This window comes from Pristiophorus japonicus, chromosome 2 (assembly GCF_044704955.1).
Source record: "Pristiophorus japonicus isolate sPriJap1 chromosome 2, sPriJap1.hap1, whole genome shotgun sequence".
NCBI classification, from domain to species: Eukaryota; Metazoa; Chordata; class Chondrichthyes; family Pristiophoridae; genus Pristiophorus; species Pristiophorus japonicus.
The window spans coordinates 61362478-61382048 of NC_091978.1; positions in this window are offsets into that span (position 1 = coordinate 61362478).

Here is a 19571-nt window from a genome sequence, read left to right on the forward strand (position 1 = left end):
CTGGAGTCTCAGTTGCGGCCGCAGAAACTAATATCTATTCCCCTTACAATCGAATCCCCTATCACTATCGCTCGCCCACTCTTTTTCCTGCCCACCTGTGTAGCAGAACCAGCCACGGTGCCACGAACCTGGCTGCTGCTGCTCTCCCCTGATGAGTCATCCCCCCCAACAGTACTCAAAGCGGTGTATCTGTTTTGCAGGGGGATGACCGCAGGCGATCCCTGCACTACCTTCCTTCCACTGCTCTTCCTGTTGGTCTTCCATTCCCTATCTGGCTGTGGACCCTTTACCTGCGGTAAGACCAGCTCACTAAATGTGCTAATCACGTCATTCTCAGCATCGTGGATGCTCCAGAGTGAATCCACCCACAGCTCCAGTGCCGCAATGCGGTCTGTCAGGAGCTGGAGGCGGATACACTTCCCGCACACGTAGTCGTCAGGGACACCGGAGGCGCCCCTGACTTCCCACATGGCATAGGAGGAGCATAACACGTGTCCGAGCTGTCCTGCCATGACTTAACCCTTGGATTAACTTAAATTGGCAACAACAATACTAAAAGTTATTACTGATAAAGAAAAAAGAAAAACTACTCACCAAGCACCAGCGAATCACTTACCTCTTGGCTGTGACGTCACCTTTCGATTTCTTTCTACTTCTTTTTTGCCTCCCTGCTGTAGCTGCACCGGTAGGCCTCCGATGACACTGCCGCTGCTCCCTGCAACTGTTGGGCCTCTTGTAGGCCTCACCAATGTCCCACTCCACCTCTGGCGATGCTGCCGCTGCTCCCTGCAACTGTTGGGCCTCTTGTAGGCCTCACCAAGGTCCTGCTCCGCCTCCGACGACGCTAGATCTGGCCTCTGCAGGCGTGTAGGCCCTGCCATGTACCGTTCTGCCTGTTGAAGGCGTTTTTTATGCACAGTACTTGCCAGTGAGCTTCGATACTGAGAAGATATCTGCTTAGTGTTATCGTTCGTGGACATGAAAGCCTGGGCTATCGTGATGGCCTTGCTCAGATCTCGGGATTCGGCAGAGAGCAGTTTGCAACGAATGACCTGATGGCCGATTCCAAGCATGAAAAAGCCCCACAACATTTCCCCCCAAAATCCGGCAAATTCGCACAGTCCCGCAAAGCATCTTAGATCGGTGACATAGCTCGCCACGTCCTGGCCCTCGAAGCGATGGTGCGTATAAAAGTGATAGCTGGCCATTGAGATGCTCTCCTTCGGCTTGAGGTGTTCCCGAACCAGCGTGCACAACACTGCATATGTTTTGTCCGTCGGTTTCGTTGGTGCTAGAAGACTTTTGATAAGGCCATATATTGTGGACCCACAAATGGTGAGGAGAATCGACCTGCGCTTGACCGCGTTACTGTCCGTATCCAACTCGTTGGCCATGAAGTACTGGTCAAGACGCTCAACAAAGGTTTACCAACCCTCACCCTCAACAAATCTCTCGAATACCAATGGTAGCCATAACTGCGTGAAAGGTCATGATCTGTTACTCGTCGCCAATTGTTTTGTTCAGAATAACTCCACAAGACTGAATGCTGTAAGCTCAAACTGATGTGACCTTAGTCTCTTTAATCAAACTCCAGAGTGCTGAAGCAGAATGGCAGACAACCTGTTATACCTGCTTGAATGAGGTGTGCAGGTGACCCTTGGGTCTCCAACAGGTGCGTCCCCTGCTGGCAAGTCTTACACTATTATAAAGTTTACATACATAACATGTATGGTCTGGCCCTCCTCCTCATTCTTTCACGTCTTAAATTGGGCACATAATGATGTGCATCACACATTGAGCCATCTGCACTCTACAGCATCTGCGTATTAATTGATACAGGCTGGAAAATGGCTGGCCCCATTGCAATGAAAGTATAATAGCAATTGATCAGAAGCAATAATTTCCTCACTAAAATATACCTAGAGTAAACCCCGAATAGTCCAGAATCTGAAAATATGCCTATTGAGATGGTCACTTCACCTGAGAAGAACTCCAGAGTCAATGCAAACTCCCCCGAAGTTGAAGCGACCTGTAATTTTAAAAATGGCAGCCACACTGCTGGCTTTAGTTCAGAACAGTTCCACTTTTTCCGGGCGTTTTTTTGGGTGAACGATATTGTGGGTGATATGTGTGCGAGGTGGTGAAAGTGACAGTGGGTGATCTCCTGTGCGTTAGTTTTGGCAAATGTGTTCTTTACGACAAAAAAAAATGGGCAGGTGGTATTATTGAATCTCAGTGTTAATTCCGTGCGGAAAGTAACGCTGGGCGATATTATGGGCGTCGATTTCGTCCATTCTGATGATTCCACCCAAAAAAAGTGGGCGGGCGGTATTATTTTTTCCCGGCGTTACGCACATGGGGAAAGTAACGCTAATTTTCAAAAAAATGCCATCAGTTTCTATTTTGTGGCTAAATGGGTGATATATGGGCGTTATACATAATTTCAGCGGTAAAATGGACAGTAAGTGGGCATCAAGCATGCAAAAAGCGAGGAAAGTCTAGCCCCTAAAACCTTATTAACATTTTTTTAATTAAACTGGTACTTGGACTTATTTCATATATCAGCATTTTATTTGTTTTTTTTAATCCAAACTCACAACTTATTAGTCCCTATTTATACAACTTCCTATTTTGATATTCAGTAAAGGTCCAACAATGTTTTATATCTCCTACTAGTAATGTTGTTGAAGTTCAGAAAGAGATTTCCAACCATATATTCAAAGTTAATTTTCAGGATTAAAATATATTATTCAGAATTTATTTTGACTGGTAATAGATAAATCTATTTTCTTTGTTATGCATGCAAAATTTTGTTTGTTATGTTCCTTTTTAAGTTGAAGAGACAGAATTGGTCATTGAAATCTGATATATGTTAAATTTATTTCACTTTCTTATTCAACTTCCTAAGTAATTAAAATTAATACTTTCTATCTGTCTGGTCTTCTGTATTTCGAAAGGATATTCTCTCATGAGCAATTTGATTTTCAGAACTTAACTGAAAGTAAATTAGAGTACACTAAATAGTGTGTACACATGAAACTTGTAAAAATAACTTTACAAACCTTTAACTGCTGTTAGATTGTACGATTTGGATGTGTGCTCTCCATTTAATGATATAAAACTAAAGTACACAAAAGATAACATGTCCTCTCTACACTCTTAAAACAAAACTGAAAGTTACCCTTGAAATCTTCAATTGATTTCTGCTTCAAAGTCTGTGCAAAGTCAAGAACAACAAAAACTTGAAATTATTTAGCGCCCTTTAAGTAGTAAAAGATTTACGCAAGGAATTTCAGAACTTTGGACATAGGCAACAGAAGGCATGGCCACCAATGGTATGAATGATTATAATCAGGGACGCACAAATTAAGTTAATTTAAGAATTAAGTCATGGCAGGAGAGCCCATCTCATGCTCCTCCTGTGCTATGTGGAAAATCAAGGACTGGAGCTATGCATGGACTCACTCTGGAGCATCCGCAATGCTGAGGATGTCGTGAATAGCACGCTTAGTGTTGGTCACACCGCAAGTAAAGGTTACAAAGGCAGATAGGGAATGGGTGACCATCAGGCAGAGCAAGAGTAGGAAGATAGTGCAGGGGTCCACTGCAGTCACCTCCCTCCAAAACAGATATACCACTTTGAATACTGTTGGAGGAGATGGCTCATCAGGGGAAGGCAGCAGCAGCCAAGTTCATGGCACCATGAGTGGCTCTGCTGCACAGGAAGGCAGGAAAAAGAGTGGGAGAGCTACAGTAGTAGGGAATTCTATTGTAAGGGAAATAGATAGGCGTTTCTGTGGCCGCAATCGAGACTCCAGGATGGTATGTTGCCTCCCTGGTGCAAGGGTCAAGGATGTCTCAGAGCAGCTGCAGGGCATTCTGAAGGGGGAGGGTGAACAGCCAGTTGTCGTGGTGCATATAGGTACCAACGATATAGGTAAAAAAGTGGGATGAGGTCCTACAAGCTGAAGTAGGGAAGTAGGAGTTAAATTAAAAAGTAGGACCTCAAAGGTAGTAATCTCAGGATAGTTACCAGTGACACATGCTAGTCAGAGTAGAAATAGCAGGAGAGTTAAGATGAATATGTGGCTTGAGGAATGGTGCAAGAGGGAGGGATTCAAATTTCTGGGACATTGGAACCAGTTCTGGGGGAGGTGGGACCAGTACAAACCGGACAGTCTGCACCTGGGCAGGACTGGAACCGATGTCCTAGGGGAAGTGTTTGCTAGTGCTGTTGGGGAGAGTTTAAACTAATATGGCAGGGGGATGGGAATCTATGCAGGGAGACAGAGGGAAGTAAAAGGTAGAAAGAAGATAAGGTAAAGTGAAGGGTAGAGAAATCAAGGGCAAAAATCAAAAAGGGCCACATTTCAACATAATTCTAAACGGACAAAGAGCATTAAAAAAACAAGCCTGAAGGCTCGATGTCTCAATACGAGGGGCATTCGTAATATGGTGGATGAATTAACTGTGCAGATAGCTGTTAACGGATATGAAGTAATTAGGATTACGGAGACATGGCTCCAGGATGACCAAGGCTGGGAACTCAACATCCAGGGGTATTCAATATTCAGGAAGGATAGACAGAAAGGAAAAGGAGGTGGGGTAGTGTTACTGGTTAAAGAGGAGATTAACGCAATAGTAAGGAAGGACATTAGTTTGGATGATGTGGAATCTGTATGGGTAGAGCTGCGGAACACCAAAGGGCAGAAAATGCTAGTGGGAGTTGTGTACAGACCACCAAACAGCAGTAGTGAGGTTGGGGATGGCATCAAACAGGAAATTATGGATGCATGCAATAAAGATACAGCAGTTATCATGGGTGACTTTAATCTGCATATAGATTGGGCTAACCAAACTGGTAGCAATACGGTGGAGGAGAATTTACTGGAGTGTATAAGGGATGGTTTTCTAGACCAATATGTCGAGGAACCAACTAGAGAGCTGGCCATCCTAGACTGAGTGTTGTATAATGAGAGAGGATTAATTAGCAATCTTGTTGTTCGAGGTTTCTTGGGGAAGAGTGACCGTAATATGGTAGAATTCTTCATTAAGATGGAGAGTGACACAGTTAATTGAGAGACTAGAGTCCTGAACTTAAAGAAAGATAACTTCGATGGTATGAATTGGCTAGGATAGACTGGCGAATGATACTCAAAGGGTTGACGGTGGATAGGCAATGGCAGACATTTAAAGATCACATGGATGAACTTCACCAATTGTACATCCCTGTCTGGCGTAAAAATAAAATGGGGGAAGGTGATTCAACTGTGGCAAACAAGGGAAATTCAGGATAGTGTTAAATCCAAGGAAGAGGCATATAAACTGGCCAGAAAAAGCAGCAAACCTGAGGACTGGGAGAAATTTAGAATTCAGCAGAGGAGGACAAAGGTTTTAATTAGGAGGGGGAGAGTAAGCTTGCAGGGAACATAAAAACTGACTGCAAAAGCTTCGATAGATAAGTGAAGAGAAAAAGATTAGTGAAGACAAATGTAAGTCCCTTGCAGTCAGATTCAGGTGAATTTATAATGGGGAACAAAGAAATGGCAGACTAATTGAACAAGTACTTTGGTTCTGTCTTCACTAAGGAAGACACAAAAAACCTTCCGGAAATACCAGGGGACCGAGGGTCTAGTGAGAAGGAGGAACTGAAGGAAATCCTTATTAGTCAGGAAATTGTGTTAGGGAAATTGATGGGATTGAAAGCCGATAAATACCCAGGGCCTGATAATCTGCATCCCAGAGTACTTAAGGAAGTGGCCCTAGAAATAGTGGGCGCATTGTTGGTCATTTTCCAACATTCTATAGATCTGGATTCTGGATCAGTTTCTATGGATTAGAGGGTAGCTAATGTAACCCCATTTTTTAAGAAAGGAGAGAGAGAGAAAACAGGGAATAATAGACTGGTTAGCCTGACATCGTTGTGGGGAAAATGTTGGAATCAATTATTAAAGATGAAATTGCAGCGCATTTGGAAAGCAGAGACAGGATCAGTCCAAGTCAGCATGGATTTATGAAAGGGAAATCATGTTTGACAAATCTTCTGGAATTTTTTGAGGATGTAACTAGTAGAGTGGGCAAGGGAGAACCAGTGGATGTGGTGTATTTGGACTTTCAAAAGGCTTTTGACAAGGTCCCACACAAGAGATTAGAATGCAAAGTTAAAGCACATGGTATCGGGGGTAATGTATTGACGTGGATAGAGAACTGGTTGGCAGACAGGAAGCAAAGAGTAGGAATAAACGGATCCTTTTCAGAATGGCAGGTAGTGACTAGTGGGGTACCGCAAGGTTCTGTGCTGGGACTCCAGCTCTTTACAATATACATTAATGATTTAGATGAAGGAATTGAGTGTAATATCTCCAAGTTTGCAGATGACACTAAGCTGGGTGGCAGTGTGAGCTGCGAGGAGGATGCTAAGAAGCTGCAGGGTAACTTGGACAGGTTAGGTGAGTGGGCAAATGCATGGCGGATGCAGTATAATGTGGATAAATGTGAGGTTATCCACTTTGGTGGCAAAAACAAGAAGGCAGAATATTATCTGAATGGTGACAGATTAGGAAAATGGGAGGTGCAAGGAGACCTGGGTATCATGGTACATCAGTCATTGAAAGTTGGCATGCAGGTACAGCAGGCGGTGAAGAAGGCAAATGATATGTTGGTCTTCATAGCGAGAGGATTTGAGTATAGGAGCAGGGAGGTCTTACTGCAGTTGTACAGGGGCTTGGTGAGGCCACACCTTGAATATTGTGTACAGTTTTGGTCTCCTAATCTGAGGAAGGACAATCTTGCTATTAAGTGAGTGCAGCGAAGGTTCACCAGACTGATTCCCAGGATGGCAGGACTGACATATGAGGAAAAACTGGATCGACTAGGCTTATATTCACTGATTTAGAAGAATGAGAGGGGATCTCATAGAAACATATAAAATTCTGACGGGATTGGACAGGTTAGATGAAAGAAGAATGTTCCCGATGTTGGGGAAGTCCAGAACCAGGGGCCACAGTGTAAGGGTAAGGAGTAAGCCATTTAGGACTGAGATGAGGAGAAACTTCTTCACTCACAGAATTGTGAACCTGTGGAATTCTCTACCACAGAATGTTGTTGAGGCCAGTTCTTTAGATATATTCAAAAGGGAGTTAGATGTGACCCTTACGGCTAAAGGGATCAAGGGGTATTGAGAGAAAGCAGGAATGGTTTACTGAAGTTGCATGATCAGCCATGATCATATTGAATGGTGGTGCAGTCTCCAAGGGTCGAGTGGCCTACTCCTGCACCTATTTTCTATGTTTCTATGTTTCCATGTTTCAAGAGAGCAGAATTAGAGGAGCGCAGATATCTCTGGGGGTTGTGGGGCCGGAGGAGATAACACAGATAGAGAGGGGTGAGGCCATGGAGGGATTTGAAAATAAGCATAAGAATTTTGACATCAAGGCGTTGCTTAACCGGGAGCCAATTTAGGTCAGTGAGCACAGGAGTGATGGGTGAACAGGACTTGGTGCGAGTTAGGACATGGGCAGCTTAATTTTGGATTACCTCAAGTTTACATCGGGTAGAATATGGGAGGCCAGCCAGGAGTGCATTGGAATAGTCAAGTCTCGTGGTAACAAAGGCATGGTTGAGGGCTTCAGCAGCGGAGACATGGGCCGAGACGGACGATGTTATGGAGGGTGGAAATAGGCTGTCTTAGATATGCCAAGGATATGTGGTCGGAAGCTAATTTCAGGGTTAAATATGACACCAAGGTTGCAAACAGTGTGTTTCAGCCTCTGTTAGGGAGAGGGATGGAATCGGTGGCTAGGGAATGGAGTTTGTGGCAGGGACCGAAAACAATGGCTTCGGTTTTCCCAATACTTAATTGGAGAAACTTTCTGCTCATTCAGAACTTGATGTCGGACAAGCAGTCTGACAATTTCGAGGGAGCAGGACAAGATGAGCATGGTGAAGTCATGAGGGGAGATCGCAGAGAAACTGGAGAAAGATGTGAGTTCAGGGCTATGGCAGGGGGAAACCTTAGAGAAAGTTTGGCCCTAATGAGCTAGGGCAAGGAAAGGAAGTGGCAAAGGCAGCTGAACGGATGGTCTCAATCTTAGTGACCAAGAGGTCGGAGGTGAGGCTGGAGGAGACAGGGAAGATGGGTTTAAGAAGACGGTTAGCAGTGGAGAATAGAATCTGTGGTTTATCTTTGAATTCCAGAATGATTCTGGAATAGTAAGCAATTTTGGCAGATGAGAGCAGGACCCAGTTATGCTTTATGTGGTCCAGCATTCTGGTGGTGAATGGCTAAACCAGTCAAACATTCCAAGTGCATGCACTGCACTGTGAGAAGTGTATTTATACTTTAGGAGATATTTTTATCCAGGCTATTTGAACAGGCTATTTGCTCCCTATGATAATACAATGCTACAAATATTTACTTGTGTGCCTGTGTATGTCTCAAATAAAAAGCACCAATTGATATTGAACGTCAAGCTAGAACAATTGAAACATTTTTATTCTAGTTTGACATGTTACCTGTTTTTTTAAGATTGGGTGTCAATACTGTACCAGGTCACACTATATATGCTTTAAAATGAAAGGCACAGCCATTTGAACCTTAATCGACCAACAAAAAAGTTTCCTCCACCAAAATACATACATAGCTCATCATTTAAGATGTGAAATAGGCTCCTGTGCTTGCTTTCACAACCTGTAAAATTTTCAGATATAATTGCTGGGAGTTGGTGGGCAAATAGCCCAACTCTGTGCCACCAATTGTGATTTCCAAGGTGGAGCGACCTTGACAGATTGCAAGTTTGGGATTTAGCTCATGCAGAAATCCCGAACGTGTGGTATATCTCAAAGTACGCTGTCCTACCCACCGCAAATTCTGGGCCAATATTGCAAAGAACAGTCGTAAGCCTGAAGATTGGGAGAGCTTTAGAAACCAGCAAAGGATGTAACTAGCAAGATAGTTAAAGGGGAACCAGTGGTAGTATGTTTGGATTTCCAGAACATATCCGATAAGGTGCCATGCAAAATAAGGGCTCATGGGTTGGGAAAGTATATTAGCATGGATAGAGAATTGGTTAACGGACAGAAAACAGAGAGTAGGGATAAACAGACATTTTCCAGTTGGCAGGCTGTAATAAGAAGGGTGCCATAAGGATTAGTGCTTGGTCCTCAGCTATTTACAATCTATATTAATGATTTGGATGAAGGGACCGAGTGCAATGTTTGCTGAAGATACAAAACTAGGTGGGAATGTAAGCTATGAGGAGGACACATAGAGCCTGCAAATGGATTTAGCCAGGTTAACTGGGCAATAAAATAGCAGATGGAGTATAATGTGGGGAAATGTGAGGTTATTCACTTTTGTAGGAAGAATAGAATATTTTTTTAAATGGTGAGAAATTATTAAATGTTGTTGTTCAGAGAGATTTAGGTGTCCTCTTACAGGAAACGCAAAATGTTAGCATGCAGGTATAGCAAGCAATTAAGAAGGCAAATGGTATGTTCGCCTTTATTGCAAGGGGGTTGGAGTACAAGAGTAAGGAAGTCTTACTACAATTGTACAGGGTTTTGGTGAGACCACACCTGGAGTACTGTGCACAGTTTTGGTCTCCTTATCTAAGGAAGGACATACTTGCCTTAGAGGTGGTGCAACGAAAGCTCACTAGATTGATCCCTAGGATGAGATGGTTGTCCAATGAGGAGATATTGAGCAGATTGTGTTTATACTCTCTGGAGTTTCGAAGAATGAAAGTTGATCTCATTGAAACATATAAGATTCTGAAGGGGATTGACAGCGTAGATGCTGAGAGATTGTTTCCCATGGCTGAAGATTCCAGAACTAGGGGGCATAGACTCAGGATAAGGAGTTGACCATTTATGACTGAGATGAGGAGGAACTTCTTCACACAAAGGGTGGTGAATCGTTGGAATTCTCAGCCTCGGAGGGCTGTGGATGCTCAGTCATTGAGTATATTCAAGACTGAGATAGATAGATTTTTGAACTCTAGGGGAATCAAGGGATATGGGGATTGGGCAGGAGTGAAGTTGTTCCTCCACGTATTTTGACTCTTGCCTGCTGGTGGTGACATTCCTGCCAGCTTTGGGTGGGAAATGCTAATGAGGCCTGGGAGTTAAAATATGCCGGGCCAGATGTTCCTGTAGGAGGGGGGGCGGAATTCATCACCCATTTTGGCCCCCGCACACTTCAATTCACACCCAAGTTAAAATTGGGGCATTTGGATGTTTGGCTTACATTTTAGAAATTTCTAGGTACCTCTTTTGAAAACTGGACTGTCTGTCCAAAAATGAATGCCCAATAACCCTAAATGATGTCTTTTTCAGTCATAAATTCCTAGCTGTTATAATCCCATGTTTCAAATGTTTCTTTCATTTTTACACTTGACATATTTTTGTTCCGGTTGATAATTCCAATTTTTAAATAAGATTCAGGACTGTTGCTGTGGTTTTAGTTCACTTCAAAGTAATTACTGTAATTTTTCTTTTCAGTCTGTCACAGCTTTAAATTGAAACTGGGAAAATAATCAGTTAATCCATAGAGTATTGAGAAACTTCATAATATTCCTTGTTTCCTCTGATTTCTCCACACTTAAGTAGATGAGATTCTTAATTGGCATGCTGAACATCCACAAAGTGTAAATTGGAGAATCACCAGAAACTCGCAGGCACTGGGAATTTTCAGCTTGCAATAAAAATGTCATTAGTAGTTATTTGAGGGAATCCATACCGAGTAGGATGTATAATTACTTTTTCCTGTGTTGATCTAAAAGACTCATAAGAAAAAAAGATTTGTGATAATTCTTTTAAGCAGTTCTCTTTTATGTGACGATCAGTTGAACGATTCTATAATTACGTTTTTTGGAAGAATTAAATTATTGCTAACCTGTCCAAGCAACGTTTCAGTTTTCCAATTTATTGCTCTTCAGAGTTTTATTTTTTGCTAATAACAATTACTCTGAGAAAGAATAGTTGACTGACATTACACTCAAATGACTTGTGAAAATGCAAATTTTCCAAGGAAACAGGAGCATATGTGTACTAATGGCTGTTGCTGGTGTAAAGACTTTATTTTTCTCCAGATCCAGGGTGGTCCTATCTCTCCTTTGTTTTTCGATGCTTTCTGTACGGAAATGATAATTAGTTCTAAAGAGAATAACAACATTTTAAAATACACATAGCAGATGTTCATTTCATGACACTTTCTCAACATTGCCTGTAAGTTCCTGATATTGCTCGTTAAGATCACAATATTGTAAGATGACTTACACGTCATCCCTTTATATATTTAAATTGATACATAAGAACATAATAGGAGCAGGAGTAAGCCATTTGGCCTCTCGAGCCTGCTCCGCCATTCAATAAGATCATGGCTGATCTTATCCTGGCCTCAACTCCACTACCCGGCAGCTCCCCATAACCCTTGACTCCCTTATCATTCAAAAATCTGTCTATCACCACCTTAAATATATTCAAAGACCCAGCTTCCACAGCTCTCTGGGGTATAGAATTCCAAAAATTCATGTCCCCCTGCGGGAAGAAATTCCTCCTCATTTCCATTTTAAATGGGCGACACCTTATTCTGAAACTATGGCCCCTAGTTGTAGACTCCCCCATGAATAAAAACATCATCTTTGAATCTACTCTGTCAAGCTCCCTCAGAATCATATACATTTCAATAAGATCATCTCTCACTCTTCTAAACTCCAATGAGTATAGACCCAACCTACTCAACCTTTCTTCATATGACTACCCCTTCAGCTCAGGAATCAATATCATGAACCATCTCTGAACTACTTCCAGTGAACGTATATCCTTCCTTAAATAAGGAGACCAAAAGTGTATGCGGTACTCCAGATGTGGCCTTACCAACGCCCTGTACAGTTGTAGCAGGACTTCCCTACTTTTATACTCCATCCCCCTTGCAATAAAGTCCAACATTCAATTTGCCTTCCTGATTACTTGCTGTATCTGCATACTAACTTTTTATGTTTCATGTACAAGGATCCCCAGATCCCTCTGTACTGCAGCATTTTGTAATCTTTCCCCATTTAAATAATAATTTGCTTTTATATTTTTTCTACCAAAGTGGATAACTTCACATTTTCCCACATTATACTCCATCTGCCAAATTTTTGCCCACTCATTGAGCCTACCTATATGCCTTTGTAGATTCTTTGTGCCCTCCTCACAACTTGCTTTCCCACCTATTTTTGTATCACTAGCAAATTTGGCTATGTTACACTCGGTCCCTTCATCCAAGTCATGAATATAAATTGTAAGTAGTTGATCTCTGTAGCACCCCACTAGTTAAAGTTTGCCAACCTGAAAATGACTCATATATCCCAACTCTCTGTTTTCTGTTAGTTAGCCAATCCTCTAGCCACGCTAATATATTAACCCCAACCTCGTGAACTCTTATCTTGTGCAGTAACCTTTTATGTGGCACCTTATCGAATGCTTTCTGCAAATCTAAATATACGACATCTACTGGTTCCCCTTTATCCACCCTGCTCGTTACATCCTCAAAGAACTCCAGCAAATTTGTCAAACATGACTCTGCTAGACAGCATTATGATTTTGTAAATGTCCTTCTACTGCTTCCTTAATGATGGACTCCAGCATTTTCCCAATGGCAGATGTTAGGCCAACTTGTCTATAGCTTCCTGCTTTCTGTCTCCCTCCTTTCTTAAATAGGGGTGTTACATTTGTGGTTTTCCAGTCCGGTGGGATCTCGCCAGACACCAGGGAACTTTGTTAGATTACAAACAACACTTCCACTATCTCTGCAGCCACCTCTTTTAAGACCCTAGGATGCAAGCCATCAGGTCTAGGAGGCTTGTCTGCCTTTAGTCCCATTAGTTTGCCTAGTACTTACTCTCTAGTGATATTGATTGTTTTAAGTACCCCCCCCCCCCAATAGCCCCTTGATTATCAATTATTGAAATGCTTTTAGTGTCCTTCACCATGGAGATCGATACAAAATATTTGATCAAAGTCTCTGCCATTTCCCTGTTTCCCATTATTATTTCCCCAGTCTCATCCTCTAAGGGACCAATGTTTACTTTAGCTACTCGTTTCCTTTTTATATACCTGTAGAAGTTCTTACTGTCTGTTTTTATATTTCTTGCTAGTTTACTCTCATAAGCAATCTTTTCTCTCTTTATCATTTTTGTTAGTTGTCCTTTGATGGTTTCTAAAAATGTCCCAATCCTCTGGCCTTCCACTGTTCTTCTTAATATTGTATGCCTTTGTTTTCAATTTGATACTATCGATTACTTCCTTAGTTAGCCACGGATGGTTCATCCTTCTCTTTAGAGTCTTTCTTTCTCACGGGAATATATCTTTGCTGAGAGTTATGAAATATCTCCTTAAAAGTTTGCCACTGCTTTTCTATAGTCTTACCTTTTAATATATTTTCCCAGTGCACTTTAACCAACTCTGCCTTTGTACGTTTGTAATTACTTTTATTTAAGATCATCATCATAGGCAGTCCCTCGGAAGCGAGGAAAACTTGGTTCCACCCCTAAAGTGAATCCTTTGGTGGCTGAACAGTACAATGCGAGAGCCACAGACCCTGTCACAGGTGGGACAGATTCGTTAGGGGAAGGGGGGTTGGGACTGATTTACCGCACGCTCCTTCCGCTGCCTGCGGCTGACTTCTTCACACTCGCGGCGTTGAGATTCGAAGAGCTCAGCGCCCTCCCGGATGCACTTTCTCCACCTAGGGCAGTCTTCGGCCAGGAACTCCCAGGGATCAGTGGTGATGTCGCACTTTACCAGGGAGGCTTTGAGGGTGTCCTTGTAATGTTTCAGCTGCCCACCTTTGTCTCATTTGGCATGAAGGAGCTCAGCATAGAACAATTGCTTAGGGAGCCTCGTGTCTGGCATGCGAACTATGTGGCCTGCCCAGTGAAGCCGATCGAGTGTGATCAGTGCTTCAATGCTGGGGGTGTTAGCCTGGGCAAGGACACTGATGTTGGTGTGCCTGTCCTCCCAGGGATTTGCAGGATCTTGCGGAGACATCATTGGTGGTATATCGCCAGCGACTTGAGGTGTCTTCTGTACATCGTCCATGCCTCTGATCCATACAGGAGGGCAGGTATTACTACAGCCCTGTAGACCATGAGCTTGGTGGTAGATTTGAGGGCCTGGTCTTCAAACACTCTTTTCCTCAGGCGGCCAAAGGCTGCATTGGCGCACTGGAGGCGATGTTGAATCGCCGCATCAATGTCTGGCTTTGTTGATAAAAGGCTCCCGAGTATGGGAAGTGGTCCACATTGTCGAGGGCCGCGCCGTGAATCTTGATGACTGGGGGGCAGTGCTGTGCAGCGAGGACAGGCTGGTGGAGGACCTTTGTCTTACGGATGTTAAGCATAAGACCCATGTTTTCATTTACCTCGGTGAATACATCGACTATATTCTGGAGTTCAGCCTCAGAATGTGCACAGACGCAGGCGTCGTCCGCATACTGCAGCTCAACGACAGAGGTTGGGGTGATCTTGGACCTGGCCTGGAGGCAACCTAGGTTAAACAGCTTCCCACTGGTTCTGCAGTTTAGTTCCACTCCAGCGGGGAGCTTGTTGACTGTGAGGTGGAGCATGGCAGCGAGGAAAATTGAGAAGAGAGTTGGAGCGATGATGCAGCCCTGTTTGACACCGGTCCGGATGTGGATTGGGTCTGTAATGGAATCGCTGGTAAGGATCACGGCCTGCATGTCGTCGTGGAGCAGGCGAAAGATGTTCACCAACTGTGGGGGCATCCAAAACGGAAGAGGACGTTCCATAAGCCCTCACGGTTGACATTGTCAAAGGTCTTTGTAAGATGTATAAGGGCTGGCGCTGCTCCCTGCATTTTTCCTGCAGCTGTCGCGCTGCAAAGATCATGTCCATTGTGTCCCGTAGGGGACGAAATCAACACTGTGATTCCGGGAAGAGCTCCTCGGCCACAGGGAGAAGGCGGTTGAGGAGAACTCTAGCGACAACCCTCCCAGTGGCTGATAGCAGGGAGATTCCCCTGTAGTTGCCGCAGTCGGACTTGTCTCCCTTTTTAAAGATAGTCACGATCACTGCATCTCTGAGATCTCCCGGCATGATCGCCATACGCACAATGGTACTCCAGACCGAATGGCCCTAGATTATATACTAGCACAAAGTGGGGGCACATATGCCTTAATTGGAGCTGAATGTTGCACTTACATTCCCGATAATTCAGAAAACATAACTAACCTCGTTGATCACATCAGAAGGGAAGTAAAGAAGTTATCCACAACAGCAGGAGGATCTGGCTGGTTTGACTGGCTGTTAGGGGGATCCTGGGGGTCCTATCTTATGCATTAATCACAATATATAATTTCATCATCTTATTACTCTATATTTAACAAATAGTCAAAGGCAAAATGGCCAAATGGCTTGCTTGAAGAATCTCTCGCTGTCAATCTGTAAATAGACAAACAACAACAACTAATACGTGTGCTAAACGGCTGGTTCAAAAACCTTAAGTTGGGTCCAATACTTCCATTGTCCGCTCCCTTTCACATCGATGCAGGCACAAATGTCCCCGCTGATTATAACCTCATATGGTCCTATCCATTTTAGGGCAAACCCCGGTTTTCCCGGGAGGACCCTTACCATAACGCGACTTCCTGCCAACAGGACTTCAGGGAGCTTTGTAAGCTCTGCTTCCGCGTCTCTTTCTTCCTGATTGTCCCTAACTAATTTACGCATCCCTTTTAATTGAGTACTTAGTTCCAAAACATACCGTTTTATTTTGTCTTTTAATGGGCCTACATCGGCCCCCCCTGTTATCATGTTCTCTGGTAATTGCATCGCCCTTCCTGTCATCAATATAATGGGTAATACTTCTGTCCACGTTTTTCCTGACGTTTGCATGGCCTTTGCCAGGGCGTTCTTAAAGGTACGGTTCATGCGCTCTACCATTCCAGAACTCTGCGGGTGGTAGGGGATGTGGAATTTTTGTTTTATGCCCATCAGCTGGCATATTGTTTTTACAATTTTTCCGGTGAAGTGGGTGCCTTGGTCGGAATCTATTTGAAGAGGCACTCCCCATCGGGGAATCACCTGCTCGGTCAATATCCTTGCCACTGTTGAGGCAGTGCAATCACGTGTGGGGAAAGTTTCCACCCACCGGGTAAATTGATCTATAATCACTAGGCAATATCTTTTTCCATGGGATGGGGGCAAAGGACCTGTGAAATCAATTTGAACGTGTTCCCATGGCCCCCGTGGACGGGGCTGGTGTCCCATTTTAATTTTAATGGGCCTGCCTGGATTATATTGTGCGCACGTAACGCATCGATGGCAATATTTATCAATATCTCTCCCCATCCCCTTCCACCACCAATCTCTCCCAAGACTCCCGGTCATGGCCTCTCGTCCTGAATGAGACAGGCCATGATGCAACTCCAATAAGGTATTCTGTATGCATTCAGGCGCCATTACCTTGTCGTTTTGTCTCCAAACGTTATCCTTCCCTTGCGTTGCGCCCTGCTTTGTCCACATACCTATTTCCTCCTCAGAAGTGTCCTGGTGTAGTTTCTCAATACTTATCTGTTCATCTCGGACCCCAGCGGCACTGACTGAGGCTTCCTCACACTCCTCTTGTTCTAATGCCTTCTGTGCAGCTACGTCTGCAGCTTTATTCCCTGGTGACTCAGCCAATCTGGACTGGTTCGGTCCGGCTCCCTCCTGTGGGCTTTAATTTTAATAACCGCTACCTGTTTTGGTTTATTACTGGCTGCTAAAAGAGCTTCTATTCTCAGCTGATGCTTTATGGGATGTCTGCTAGTTGTAATAAAACCCCTTCTCCCCCATGCTGTCATATAATCGTGTACTACCCCGTATGCATATCTACTGTCCGTATAGATATTAACAATCATATTTTCCGATAATTCCAGTGCCCGGGTGAGGGCTACCAGTTCTGCCACTTGAGCTGACGACCGCCCATTAATTCGCCCTGATTCGACTGTCTCTAGATCCTGGTTAACTACGGCCCATCCGGTACGAGGTAGTCCCTCTACGTATTTTCGTGAGCCGTCCACAAACAAGGTTTGTTCTGCGGTTTGAAGGGGGGCGTCTTTTATTCTATCCTCTTCCATATCCTCACATACCTCTTCGCAAAAGTGGGGTTCCCCCTCACCTATCATACCTTCTGCGGGGTTGTTTCCTACATCCCTAATTATGGTTACCGCTTTGTTAGGTGGTAAGAAGACTGCTTCCCACTTTGCCCGTCTCATATTAGATACGGTTCTCAGTTTTCCTGTGTTTAACATTTCTACCAATGTGTGTTTAGTGTGGAGAATGATGTTTCCAGTCATCACCACAGGCTCGCTTATTTTTACCGCCCAAGCTGCGCAATCTAGTGCGGCTATACATCTGGATAACCCAGTCACCACCGGGCTTTCGGTGGTAGAGTAATAGGCTATAGATCTCCTTTTATCCCCGTGATCTTGGGTGACCACGGCCATATAGAACCCACCTTCATTGTTACAGTGGATGTGGAAATCCTTACTCATGTCAGGCAGTCCCAATCCAGGTGTGGAAACTAGTTCTGACTTGAGTTTACTATACGCCTGTTCTTGTTCAGGGCCCCACTCTGAGGTCTAGGGCCGGTTTCCCCCCTTTCACTAATCTTTGTATTGGCTCAGCAATTTTTGCAAAATCAGGGATAAAGTTCCGGCTGTAATTAAAGAGGCCCAGTACCTTCCTCACCCCCCTTACCGTTACTGGTCTAGGCATATCCTTGACAGCATTTTTCCTATCCGAGGGCATTTCTTTCAACCCCTTTGAGAGGCAGTATCCGAGGTACAGGACCTGGGATTTCCCTACCTGGGCCTTTTTGGGGTTAACCTTAAGGCCCGCCGTTTCCAGAGCCCTTAATACTAAGTATAGGGTTGCCTGATGTCCTTCCTTGGTTTCTGAGGCTATTAATATGTCGTCGACATATTGTAAAATACTATTTCCTGCCGGTACCTCTATTTATTTTAGTATATCCCTCATGACTCGATGGAATATGGCAGGACTATTATGGAATCCTTGTGGTAATCGAGTCCAAGTATATTGTTTATCCTCCACCGTGAAGGCAAATTTTTCTTGTGATTCTGGGTCGAGGGGAAGGGCCCAAAAACCATTGGCCATGTCTAGGACTGTAAAGATCTTATGTTCAGGGGATAATCCATTAAGGATTGTGGAGGGGCTGGCCACTATCGGGTGTAATTTGGGGGTGATCTTGTTAAGGGCAGTGTAGTCGATAGTGAGTCTATAACTCCCATCTGGTTTCCCTACCGGCCATGTTGGGGAGTTAGTGGTGCTAACTGTTTCTTTTAAGATACCCTTTTCCACTCGCCCTTTTACTATTTCTACAACCGCTGTTCTAGCTTCAGGTCTTATAGGGTATTGTGGCAAGTCCCTCTTTTCTGCCCTCCTCCTGTTCCCGTGGCAGAGACCTTTTCCTGCTTTATCTTTTTCTTTTCTAAACTGCTAAAGCTTACTGTTTTAGCCTTTTTCAAAAGTCCCTTTTACACCTTCACAGATAGCTCACCACTCGCCCAGGAGTTTGACCTGATCCCTGAAGTATTTCTAAATTTAAAACTCTTTTTTTTTACTGAGCTAGAAGCTTTCATGTCAAGGTTTTACACAAAGGAAAATGGGAGTGTTTTAAAAGGCATTCTTTATCTCATTCCTGGACTAAATTTATGTCTTTCAACCCAATTGCATGTTTTCTTTCAACAAGTAAGTGAGCGTGTCAAATTCTTTTTTTTTTACTACTGGGACCATGTATCTTTTACTCAACAAACCTATCCTTTGTGCATTTCCTAGCTCCGTAACTTATCATCCGAATATATCCACACCTTCGTTTCTAACTTAAAATGTAATACCATAAGGTTCACAGTTTCTTAAACTTCCCACATACAGGACAACACTACGAAGGGCTAAAAAAAACATTTCACTCTGTTTGGAAAGAGTGGGTGGAGCTAAAACAGGCAGGCAACTCCACACCTTCCCAAACAGGCTTTCATTCATTCCACAGTCAAAATTACTCGAGTACTCTCTTCATTCAAAATAGACACTCACAAAAGTCTCTCTTCATTCAACAAAGCTTATGTCTGGATCCATATGTCACTTAAGATAGTCACTATCAGCTTTTTTTATGGCATTACGTAATTACGCAAGTTACAATTAATGATAGGAATTAATTAATGACCCGGGTAGCCCGCGTTTTACATTTCCTTCCTTACCTTCCATGTTCGCCAGTCTCGGACGTTTCCCTTTGTTTCTGTAATACTCACGGCCACGACTACTCTGTGGAGACCCTTTGTCTTCGCAACAAAGCTAGCGTGTTTCCTTACCACCGGAGTTTTCGGCTCTAGGTTGGATCGATCAGTTCCCTTCCTCAACGACCTTATTTACTAAAGGGACAACTCAAACTGGTTAGTCAGCCTCTTCCCGCTATCTGTTTACTCGTATCTTATACACTATCCCGTCGTGCCCGTACACCTCTCTTTTCAGTCTCTAACACCAGATTCCAGATACTGTCTTAAGTGA